Raw genomic sequence first — 12,719 nt, forward strand, 5'->3', positions numbered from 1 at the left:
AGAAAACATGCATTTTTCTGTATCATGGCCGAAGTAAAAGAGACCTGTAAAAAAGGTGGGTAATCTCAAATCAGAGTGTGACTAGCACCTGTTCAGCATTCATTTGATATTTTTTATTTTGTTAAAAGGTTGACAATGCCATCAACTATTCCACCAGTTTAAGTCTGACTGTTCCATTGCGCAGCAGTATCTGCTAACAATTTGGGTATAATGACAGTCTACGGCAGATATTTCTGAAATCACAGGAGATAGGGACATAAATATATTTGGATTTTCTTCAATATTTAAGCTGTAGACTGTAATGTTTTTTTTTTCCTATGTCTTTCTGCATTCATGTTACAAAAAAATCTTAACAGCAGTTATAAAAATTATAATTACCCTTTCCTCCTAAATAAATGTTTCTAGATATTTCTTTTAAAATATATAATTTAAAAAGAGTGTTCCAAATGTTGTAACAAAGTGGGTTTAATTTCAAAATTTTCCCCTTATGTAATATAGACATAGATATATACATGTAAATATACATAGCTGAATGAGATGAAGCAAAGCTCTATTATTAGAATTCAGCTCCTCAAATTTACTTTCCTCATCTTTGCTTTTGTGTGCCTTTAGCTTTCTTAAATCCACCTAATTCATGGTCCTGCTTTTAGCTCCATAAAAATTATTCTACTATCAGATTTAAACGAAATTGGAAACACCCTCTGTGCTGTTCTGCCTGTGTTGTTATTTATTCCACTTAATTATACTTCCATGTATATCTGTGAATTACTAGAAGCCTTTCTGTCTCTTATGTTGTGTTTGTTCCCGATCATACAAGCTTTCACACTCATTATATACCTGAAAATTGACTAAGAACTTGATTCAGTAATTAGATGATTGATGATTGGGACTTTGCTGTTAAAATTCGAGTGGACAAAAGATGTCACACATTCTCCCAAAGGCTGCAAAAGAGGAAGCAGTAAAGTCTGTTACAGTGGCCAGGAAAGAGCTGTGCAATGTTTAAAAAGCCTGATTCAGAGGTAATGGTGACTTGATTTTCCAACTAATAGTTTTCCTCTTTAGGTGAAAAGCCATCTTCTTATTCCAGATGAGAATGGTAGATTAGATTCCTTTCTTCTACATCTATCCTAATTAACCTATCCTCTTAGTATTTATGTAACAGTTCACTAGATACTGAAAGTTGCGCTTAAATAGTCATGGAGCTACTTAGAGGTGACTGTAACTTTAAAATATATTTTAAACTGGACAAATAATGTGCCTCCAAAATTATCTTTTGGCAGTCTTCCAAAAATATTCCCACCAGTCATTCCAAACTGTTCAGGTAGAGTAGGGTAACTTAATGTCGTACGCTTCTGTACAAATCTTGTTAATATAACTGTTTTTTCCTGTTTCTCCTATAAGGTTTTGGCACCCACACATGTCAGGAAACAAAAGATATGACTGAATATACTGTATGGGAAATTTTCCTGAAATGTATATTTTAAGCACAGAGCTACACAGACCATCTACTGACATAGAAACATGAGATTCAAAATATCCTTTTTAAAGTAATTTCTAGGATATTGATTTTCTGTTAATTCTCTAGCATTTTTAGACCATTTTTACCACCTTACAGAGTGGTAAGACATTCTGCTCATCCTCAGGCTTTGGAAATAGTCATCAGCTCTAGAAAGGCTTTGACTTGAGGAGCAGAGGTTTTATACCATCTGGGAACAATGTGACAGGACAGTATCAGTTTATCCTCAGAGCTTTCTGCTGTGTTTTGTGATCATCATCTCTCTTCTGCTTAGTCTCTGTTCATTTCTCATCTGATTCTTGCAGCCTGAACACGACTGCTGTACTTACATTTTAAAATCTGGATTTTAACATTTTAACAAACATTTGGGAATATGAAGGGGGGCTCTGGTTACATCAGGGAGAAACACAAAAGTAGAGGTTTCCGTTTCCCCGTTTGCCCGTCAAGTTTATGATGTTGAAGTTCGATAGGAAGGATCTGAATCTTCTTCACCCCATTGGGCACTAGAGGAAAAAAATCCCTTAGGCTGAGTTGCACTGAGTTAGTCCCCAAGCTGTCAGTGTTTCCTAAGTGAAGAAGTACAGCTCCACATGCCAGGCTCTGAGGAGCATCAGCTGGATTTCCTCTCTTGAGGCTCAATGACTTCTTTTATTTGAGCACCCTCCAACAGGATTCAAAAGATCTCTGCTTTCCACTTAGAGCCCCTCAATGTGTAGTGTGTTGGGCTTATTTTTTTCTCAGCAGTGTAATTTCATGAAAACTGAAGATATTTTCAGACCTGCCTGTGTTTTTCTTACTGCAGTAACCTTTCTAAAATGTAAGTAATTGGCATTCTGTTGTTGTTATTTTGATTTATCAATTCATAGAGTACAAAATGCCAATCTGAAACACTTGTGGCTTGGCCAAAAGCAAGTCAGCCCTGTATCTTTAGCTGGTAGGAATAAAAGGAGTGGTTTATACTTAGAAGGAGAACTACTGTTATGGGGAGGTTGCTCGTTTGCATTCACGTTGATACTTTATAGTAAAAGTGTTTTAATATATTTAGAAGTATTTGACTGCTACTATCTTTACAGTAGACAGTGACGCATGAGAGAACTGTGTTTAGCTCAAGAAATAGTTTTGACAAAGCTTTGTCAGGGATCTGTTTGCTTATACTCGTGGTTTGCTCTGAGGTCATGAGTAGTCCCATTGTTCCGAATGCTGTGCAGACCAAAGCCGGAGAAGCTTTGCATGGTCAGATGTTCAGCATGAGTGCCTCATGTGTACCTCAGGCTGCTCCATTCCTTCAGATTCACTAAGTGTTTCATTAACTAAATAGTATTTTTGTTTGTTTGTTGATGCCTGTGTCTCCTTCATACTAGTTTAGACTACAGGATTGTCAATAATCTGCAGAATTATTTGGATTTTAATAGCCTTTCATTGCTCTTTTTATTTTCTTTTTCTCCAGGGGAATAAAAGCAGAACTAAGCAAATCTCATAAGCTCTGATGCCTTAGCATACTATTTCTTAGGTATTTCTCTTGTCTTTTATTTGGGGAATTTTAATGTCATTTTTCATTTTGCTTATTTTTTAATGAAATCTGTAACCGTGTATTGATGTATCCTGGAAAACCAGTCCTTGCTGCACTGAGTTCATACAGTTCACAGTCAACTTCTCCATTATAATTTGCTCCTCCCTTTTAACAAATTAATCCTCTCTCTCTTCTTCAGTACGAGTGGCCAAAGCTTAAGGGAAGAAGAAACAGCTTTTCTAGGCAACTCAATAGCCCTGTGTGCATGTTCCTCTGTTCTGTATTTGATACTCAACAGATATCTGAGGCAGTTGAAATTGATTTGGAATACCCTGAGAGCTGGTCTTGAAAATATCTTCTTATTTTCTTTTTGTCTTTGTAGTTCATTCTGCTTTCTCTATTTTCTGTCTGTCCTACTGGAGTAATAGAATTGTTAGACTGACTGTTAAATTTCTCATGGATCAGTTGAGTGATCCATGTTCACTGGAAAAAGACAGAGGATATTAGCCTTTTCACATTCAAATGTGTCATATACAATATATGTGCTTCTATGAATAATTAATTTGAGTGAAAGGCCTGTCTGAGTATGATTTCACTGAGTAAGAAATAGCATTTCATTTCTGAACTTCCTGGCTATCCAGTTTAGCCCTTTTTTTTAAAAAAAATGCTCATTGAGCATTTTCAGCCCAACGGAAACCTTTGGCAAATCCTGATTCAAGGAGAAAAATTCATATTAGGTTTTCATTTTAATTTAAAAAGAAGCTTTTGTCTGTTCTATTTATCTGCCTTTTGCCTCATCCTCCTGTGTTCCCTTGGTTGGATCTTTAGGGCTATGCTGTCTGTGATGTCCCTCAAGTGATCAAATGTGTTGGTGCTTAACAGATAATGAGAGTTCAGGCGTGATATTGAAAAGTGAGCTATTATTTTCCCTATATTACTTAATTCCATAAGAAATGGTGCTGAGCTTCAGATTGTTGTGCTGGAAATTATAACTCCATGGTCAGAGAAAGCAAGCTGTTTTATTGTCAAGGGAGCAGGAGCCTGTTCACCAATCAGCAGTAAAACAATTTATGGGAGGAGTATTTGTTTCTCCAGCAGAAAATAAAAACTGTTTGCAGGGTATTGTAGCTAATGACAGGATGGATAAATCATGCACCTGCAGAACTCCCGGTGTACAATAGATATAACATTATGGGAAGGAAATCATAGCTTTGATAAATGTCCTGGTCCCATGGTGAGGTTTACGAAAGCATGCAAGCCCATCCGCAGGAGTTAGCAGGAGAGTGGTGCATTGGTTAGTTTTGTAGGATTTATAGAATTCTTCCCAGCGGCCAAATGTGTTTCATAACTGCACTGCATTCAGTAAAATAAGCATTCTATGTACATGAAGGCTGGAATCAAGACTGTGTGGCCAAGGAAAGAAATTTGACTTTTTATCATTTGGTAGAATTGTAAAAGTGATGTTGTGCCACTGACATTTTTCAGCTGTTCATAAGCATCCTTCTTCCCTGGTATCTCAGTCCAGATTGCATTCACTGGTTAATGTTTCAGATTTGCTTAAATTGTCAGCCAGTTGTTACTCTTGGGATTGTCTAAAAAAAGCTGTGTATCGCAGATCTAGGGTGAGGAAAATGCATTTTGTATCCAAGACAGTGGTTGATTTATTGTTCGTGGAGTAATTCAATATACATGAAATAAACAGATACATCAGAAAATATGTTAAGATCCTGCAGAACATAGTGAAAAAATACCTTTGGGTGCTCTAAAAGAGGAAGGAATTCAAGTGTTAATGAAATAATTATTTTTCTCCCCAAACTATCAAAAAATAATGAGTTTCACTAAAGATATTAGCTGTCTGTAAAAAGTCCCAACTTGGCACACAGGTAAATGATAAAATCAGTCATTAATCTGTAAAGCTCCTGAACTTGTGTTGCAGTTAGTGTTACACAGAAAAGTAAGATGTAGGTATAAGTGGTTTTTTGACATACAGCAAAATTGATAGAAGAGCCCTGTGTACTTGGAAATGTGATCCCAAAGAAATATATTCATAACAATTTTTTTTTTCAATTTTTGCTGCACCTAGTTTTGTTCTCTGGTTTGCAAAGGGATTGCTGAAAGTCCCAAATACTGTGCATTTTGCAGAAAATTCCTTGAAGAGTGGCAACAGGCACATATGAGACAGGGATTCTTAGACCTTGTAAAAATATTACCCTGGAGATCTGTCAGTGATATATTTCATTTGTAATCAACATATAATAATAGTGTTTAAATAGTGTTTAAAGTATCCTTAATAATAGTGTTCACCAGTAGACTTTATGATCTAGAATAAATTCATTGCCTCTGTGACTTACCTGCTTAACAAGAACATAGTTTTCTCCAGTCACTCTGTACAGATGGGCTGTATGTGCATTCACAGGAGTATTGCATTGAGTGGTTTATTTTATGTGGGTGACTACTTTAGAAATCCAAAGTATTCAGGTCATCTGTGAAAGGGTCTTAGCCAGTGCTATCTTACCAGAGTTTACTAGAAACACTCAGTTTCAGCTCATCTTGGGTTAACACAATGCTTCACTGCTTTAAATTGTCACCGTTATGTTTTTAAAAAGGCTGGAATAAATTTAACAAATGCCAGCGTGATTTGTTTTCAGAAAAATAATTACTTAATGACCTACCATTACAAGGTCATATTCAATGTCCTTCTGAGGTTGTTATGATTTAAATTTATCACAATACATTGACTAAATAATATTCTGAACAGAAGAAACTTTGACATGGCCTTACTTGGAGTCAAGATATTCACTGGGTTTAAAAGTGAATCAAAGGTTTAAGCTAGACTAAAAAGAAGCCCATCTAGCAGAAATCATTTTAATCCCAGTTTACTTTTTGCAAGGAAGATAACAAAGAAAAACAAATAAAAACCATACATTTTGGAAAGTCACCTTTCATTTTTCTTTCTGTGGAAGGAATACACACAAATGTCCCCATTCCCTATGGCTTGGTTCTACATGGGTAACAAAACCATTAGAGGAGTCTCTTATGCATTAAAAATTCCTTATCTTATTCTGGAGAAATTACAGAATAAGTAATTTCTTATGCTCCTTGAAGTACAGGAGCATTTCTTCAGACTCTTGGCTTTTGCACTGACTTTGCCAGCTGAGAACTGGTGGTGGTAGTGCTTTTGGAGGGGGGCGGGTGTGTGCAGAAGTTGGCTGAAACCCAGTGGTCTCTTTCTTAGGGAACCACCAGGTAACAGCAATTTTTTTTTGTGTGTATGTGTTCCACACAGATTGCCAAGAGGTTTTAAGGCTTTAATCTGGATTACCACTGGCCCGTGTCCTATTACTAATTCTTTGCCCCTGGTGTGGATGCTAAAATGGCAGAAAACCAACCCCTTCATGGCCTCTTCCTCAAGCTGTGAAGGCATTCATTTTTTCAGCTCATCTGCTCACTCCCTGGTAACTACAAGAGCAATGTTTCATATTTTGCCCAGGAAAAAATGCTCTTGGGATTCAAGTAACAGTTAAAAGTACAACATGAATTACAGTGTTGTCACTGGAAATGACAGGAATTCTAACCAGAAAGTGTGAAAACCCCATATATTTTGTTTTCAAGGCATAATCACTCTGGGGGAAAATAAAGAATGGCAAACCCTTTTTCTGGAATACATTCCTTGAGTTATTTGAGACCTATCCTAAAAAGTCTCTCAACTTAGCATTTATACAGGGCCCCAGCTGTAAGTATTCCAGCTGTGCAGACCTGGGTCCCCTTCACCTGGCTGGCGGGGAGCCTGCCTGCCAAGCAAGGCTAGCCCATGGAGAGCATTCCTCTCTCACTTACTGGGAGGGGGCAAATGGGCTGCACAGCCTGACTTTTGGCATGATGTGGGCAAGCGCTCAGTGCTCTTGGATCCACTGGATGAGCCGTAACCCTACATGTATGCTGAGGTATGAAATACAGCCTCATCATTTCTCCGTGGTTTCAGTGGAATGCTATTTCTCTCAGTTGATCTTGTTTTTCCAGGTAGAGCATATTGAGTTTCAATCCCATGTCTGGAAAAACAATGTTTCTCTCAAATATGGTCATGTCTCTGAAGGTTTTTTTTAAAGGTATTGAGACAAACTTGATAAACTTGAAATCCTGAAATCTGCAATGGCCAAATATTAAAAACTCATTTCTTATGAAATGGATGGAATCTGGTCCTAGACTTTAAAAGATTTGCAAGCTATAGTGAATGATTATGTTGGGAAAAGTAGCAGCACAAAATTCCTCCTTCTTGACATTAAAAAAAACCCCAAAAAACAATAAAAACAACAAAACCAATCTGCAATATCTTCCATGTTTAGTTTTTGTAACAACTCCAAAAGAAAAAAAAACAACAACCCCCCCCCCCAAAAAAAACCCCCCAAAAAAACAAAAAAAAAAAAAAACCCAACAAAAAAAACCACAACACTTTGCTCTTCAATTTACAAATCTTTAAGGTCTCTCAGGTGGATTTTGTGATGAACTAACTTCAGATTTGGTTTGCCAGTTTCATATTTTCTCTGAGCATAAAAAAACCCCCTCAACGTTTTAGCTCATGCAATAGTGTTCCAAGGAAGCTATTTTCATTTCTTACTTTTACAGGTTATAGGAAACCTTTGATTTCTATGGGAACAGTAGTATTTCGTACAGCATCCAGACTTTTAAGAGCACAGGACTGTGCTTTTGCATTGTGGCCTGATCCAAATACAGGCATATAGAGTTCCTGGAAGCAGTATCTCCAGAATGGCAATTTCTCTCCTTGACTTTTCCCATCTTCTATAATCATTTTAGCATCCAAAATAAGGGATGTCAAATCCCTTGTAGGGATAAGGGAAGAGGGTGGATACCTTTCAGTCACAATTGCTTTCAGAAAAAATACCCAAAACAACAACAACAACAAAAAAAAAAACCCAGAAGAAGCAGGTGAAGACAGAACCATTCTATAATTAAAATCCAGGGGACTGAAAACAGCTCAAATTGTGCGGGCTAAAAAAATTACATTATATCAATGTAAAGTTGCTTTTAAAAGATGAGGAAGTGGGAGGCTGAATTCAGATATTTACACCTCTTTAATCCCACTTGTTTGTTGGTTTTGCCTTTTTTAAAGTCAACGTTAGTCAAGAGGTAGTGTGGAGAAGAACATTTGAGCCTCTCCCTTCTTTTGGAGTGCCAAAGCCAATAAGAACCATAGCATCTTGGAATGTTTGGCAGAAAGGTGTCTGGTAGATGTAGTAAATCTTGCATTGGATGTGACATAGAAATTCAGAAGTTAGCACGTGGTTTTCCTGTGAGTTTACTGAGTTTACTACACAGTGACACTGTAATGCAAAAGAGTGGAGGGCATGGGTGTGATGACATGAAGACTAAGGCTGTGTCAGAACTATCAAATTTGTTTAATGTTTTAGTCACATATGAATATTTATTCACATATGAATAGAAAGGAGTGGCCGCTAGTTCTTACATCCACTACAAACTTCTTTAAAAGCTGGAAATGTTGCACCAGTGAAAAATACTGCCACATTTCAAATGTGTACAGTGCTTTGATGATAAAAAGTGTTCCATAAATACTATGTTCTATTTTTTCCACTGTTAGACTTCACACATCAGCTATTACAAGAACTAAGAACCAAAAGCAGTTAAGCTCAAGAAGTACTAATAATACTAATAACACTTTCCACTTCACTCATGCTTATGTCCAAAAATATTCAAATCTTTTGAAAACACAGGGAAAACCTTACTCTAAAAGTTTTAAAGTAAGATTATCCATACTTATAAAGGAGAGAAATTAAGGCACGGGGAAAAAAAAAAAAAAAAAAAAAAAAAAAAAGGTTACACTTGGAAATATGCTTAGACATTTAAATTTTATTGAACTCCATTTTATATTGCATTAAGTTGTTGGGGTATAAAGGTACTGGACTGACTTATTCAAGGAAAAGAAAATTCTCCACTTGTTTTGTAATACTTCTTGTTTCTGGCAAGACATAGCAAGGAGGTCAGAAGTTTTTTGGGGGTTTTTTTGGTATGGTTTTGGGTTTGGTAATGGGTTTTGTTTGTTTTAATCTGATAATTTTCTGCAGAAGTTTTCTGAGAAAACATGACTGGGTTGTCCCAGAAGTGGCAGTGGTGGTCTGCCATTGACAGCCTAAGAGCTGTAAATAAGACATTAAGATTATGGGGAGAGGTGATTCCTTTTCTTGACGGAATCAGCAGTTAAGGAGAAAGCGACACACTTCTAAATCCTGAAGCTCATGTGCCACAAGACGTGCCAGTTTGTACTGAGTTTACCTTTGCTGACCGCTAAACACCCATCCAAGAGGCTTTTTGCTCACCCTCCTCAGCAAAATGGGTGGAAAATAAGGTGGGAAAGCTTGTGGGGCAAGATAAAGACAGGGTGATCATTTAGCAATTACTTTCACAGGCAAAACCAGACTCCACATGGGAAAAATTACTGCCTACCAGTTAAAATAAGCTGGCACAGGGAGAAGGAAGGGGAAATCATGACAATACCCACCCTTTCTTCCCCGTGCCTTTCTCCCAGGCTCAGTTGCACTCTTCTGTTCCTGAGCCTTTGCCTGCTTCCCATCCCTGCTGCCACAGGGGAGTTGGATCTTCTCCCTCTCCTGTTCCTCAGGCTCACCCTGTGCTCTAGTGTAGGCCACAGTTCCTTCAGGATATCTCCACCTCCTCCAGCGTGGGTTTCATAGATGCTGTGGCACACCTGCTCCAGGTGGGCTCTGCAGGGGCTAAGGGCAGCCTCCTCTCCCTGCTCTCGCTCTCCCCCGGGTGCTCCCAGGCATGCTGCTCGCTCCCAGGCGGCGCGTTGCTCCTTTCAAAGCCCGTTTTCCCGGCGGCAGCACGGCCCGGCTGTGTGCTGTGTGTGACTGCCAGCCCCCGGCCGCCTGTCCCCGGCCACCGCTGTCCCCTCCCGGCTCTCCCAGCCGCTCCACTGTCTTCCCACAGTGGCATCTTGGCTATGCTGAGAAGGCTGCAGAGAGAATGCAGCGTTTTGTTGAGCAGAGGACACCTTGAAATCAAGCCATCAGCTTTTGGTGTCCCTGGTCTCACATCGTTGCCCCCCGACCACCTGAGGGGACCAGGCTGTCCTGAGACTTTGTGGCTGCTGGTGCAGAGATCTCTATTTTCTGACAGACAACCTGTATTTCTTCAAGATTTCAGAGCCAATTACCCTGGGAGTGTGTCCGCCGACTTTTGTTTTGTTTTGCTATGTGTTCTGGGTTTTTTCTGGAGGTGATCCAGCAGCAGGAGAGCGGTTTTTATGGGTTCTGACATGGTGGTCCCTGACCAAAGCCATTCCGAGCAGAGGGTCTCCTCTCAGAGACACTTGTCCTGTGGTCCCCGGCCGCCCTGAGGGGCAGTGGGATCTGTGGGGTCCCACTTTGTGCCTCTGCATCCTGAGAGGTCTGCGCGGCTAGGGCACCCTGTTCGTCCTTGGTGCTCTGAATGTCTCACTGCTCCTAATGCACCCCGTGTGGGGTAAGAGCTGGATGGAGGAATAGAAACAGGGCAGAGGGGCTCAACTCCCTGCCTGAATTTAGCACTGCGGCTGAACCGTGCCTCCAGGAGAGTGTTTTCTGTGGCACTCAAACAAAAGGCAAGCAGCAGGCAGAAGGCCATCCAGCAACTCAATCAGGCTCATTTTTACTCCTGTTCTCTCATAAGAGAGCAGGTATTGTCCCCATCCATGTAGTGCCAGTAGCACATCTCTCCTACTGTAGTAAGTGGAGTTCGCTGCCGTTGTGAAAATAATCAGTTAACAATTATCACAGCTGACAATGGACATTTACATCCCATCAGCCACAGACACCTTCCACTGGTCCGTACAATGAAAACTCATCAGAAATAAGAGGGAGAAGCAAAGTTATTATTAGGGTAGAATAGCTCAATGTTCACAGAATATTTGATGGGGGATCAGCTTCTCCAGAGGAGTTAATAAGCAGCCACACTTGAATATCTGGTGTTTATAAAGGAGAGAAATTTATATGGAAAAATACGTTAGGGCTAAAAATCTACTTGATCTGGCCGAAACAAAACCTAGCCTTCATCTCTTATGTAGAAGCAAGTCTACCAGGGCCCAGAAAGAAAGATTTGTCTTTGAGGAGTGATCTGAAAGATAAGTAATATGTCAAAGGAAAGAAAATGCAGTTTCTGCTCCTTGGGGAAAGAGGGTAAAAGGGAAAAGAAAAAAAAAAAAAAAAAAAAAAAAAGAAAAAAGAAAAAAAAAAAAAAAAGGAAAAAAAAAAGAGGAAACCCCCGCATTGAAACTTCTCAGTTGTTTTCCTTTTTTTTTTTTTTTTTTTTTTTCTCTTCTCTCCTTAGCTGTAGCTATAGCCTCTTTCCTTTGATTTGTCATGATTTAAATTCATACAAAAAGATTTATTTCAAATAAGCCCCTTTAACTGTAGGGGCAGATATTTTTTTTTTCCCCCTAAAGCCTTTTGTAAGAACAAAGTAACCACTTGTCACACACAGTGACTAATGAGAATTTAGTGTGGGTTTTACTGTTCATTCATACGCTTTGTGTTCAGCTAGTTGTAAGTTAGATCTTTAGAAATCACACCGCAGGAATCCTTCTCTTAGGGGTGGGGGCGGGAGGCGAATCTGTGGAGATACGGAGAGCTGGTGAGCGGAAACTGCTCTTTTCAGGCTTCCTAATCGGCGGCGCAGGAAATAAACACATGCAGGAAGTCGCTTGGCCTTTTCTTGAACTTAAAGTTTATACAGCAATTGATAACTGAGGCAGACTTTGTGTACTTAAACTTTTGAAAATCAAATTAAACGAAGAGGGCATGTTCAGCCCATGCCAGCGTGGCCCGTAGTTTCTGCGACCAGATTGTCTCAATAGAGTATTAAAAATTGGAAAGATTACAGCATATATATTTTTACAGCTCGAATGTGTCCTTGAAAGCTTTTTGTACGTCTTCTCTCTGTCCTCTTTTTCCTTCCATTTCTCTAATTCTCTGCCAATGAAACTGAGCTGAAGCACTGAAATGAAACTGAAAGTCATGTTTATGAAGCTGTTTTCCATGCTTCTACACCAGACTGCTCTTTCATCCTTTTCCTGACCTTCTCATTTATCTTGTAAGCACTTCAGGGTAAAGATGGTCTTGGATGGTGTGGGACACCTTGTTTGATGGTGGCCCATATCGATATTTGGTTAATGCTACACGTATGATGTATAAAAGTTGTCTTTGAAAGGAGGGCAAAAATAAATGAAGTGTCATTCTTGAGTATAGCTTTTAAAATTGATAACATCAATTTGCTAACAGGGACATTTATAAGCATTTCTAAGAAATATTATTTGTGTTCGTATTTCTCAGGCTTTCACTGTATAAACAAGGTCACCATAAATTTAATGCTCTAAAGAGAATCGGTTTAGTTGTATAATAACTACAATTAGCTGGGGTAAATTTGCATGGGAAATTTAGGACACCTTTGCCAATAAAAAGAAAGCAAGCAAAACCCAAATGAAGAGCAGAATATGGAATGAAAAATACATTTGCATGTCTTTTGTCTTTGAAGACCAACATAAATACCTGCTAAAAATGCATCCACTCCTATGCATCTTCTACTCTTTTGAAAATTGTTTCTTTTTTGCTGCCCTAATAAACCACCCCTAACAGTGCAGATGTTTATTAGGAATATTTTTTATAA

The 12,719-nt window shown here is 38.9% G+C and overlaps 1 protein-coding gene across 4 annotated transcripts in view; it reads left to right on the plus strand.

The window, feature by feature from the left end:
• Positions 1-12,719, plus strand: part of RBMS3 (RNA binding motif single stranded interacting protein 3) — a 699,644-nt gene that overhangs the window by 198,969 nt on the left and 487,956 nt on the right. The gene's annotated exons all lie outside the window — the stretch shown is intronic.

The sequence above is a fragment of the Sylvia atricapilla genome, chromosome 1, assembly GCF_009819655.1.
Source record: "Sylvia atricapilla isolate bSylAtr1 chromosome 1, bSylAtr1.pri, whole genome shotgun sequence".
Taxonomy (NCBI): Eukaryota; Metazoa; Chordata; class Aves; order Passeriformes; family Sylviidae; genus Sylvia; species Sylvia atricapilla.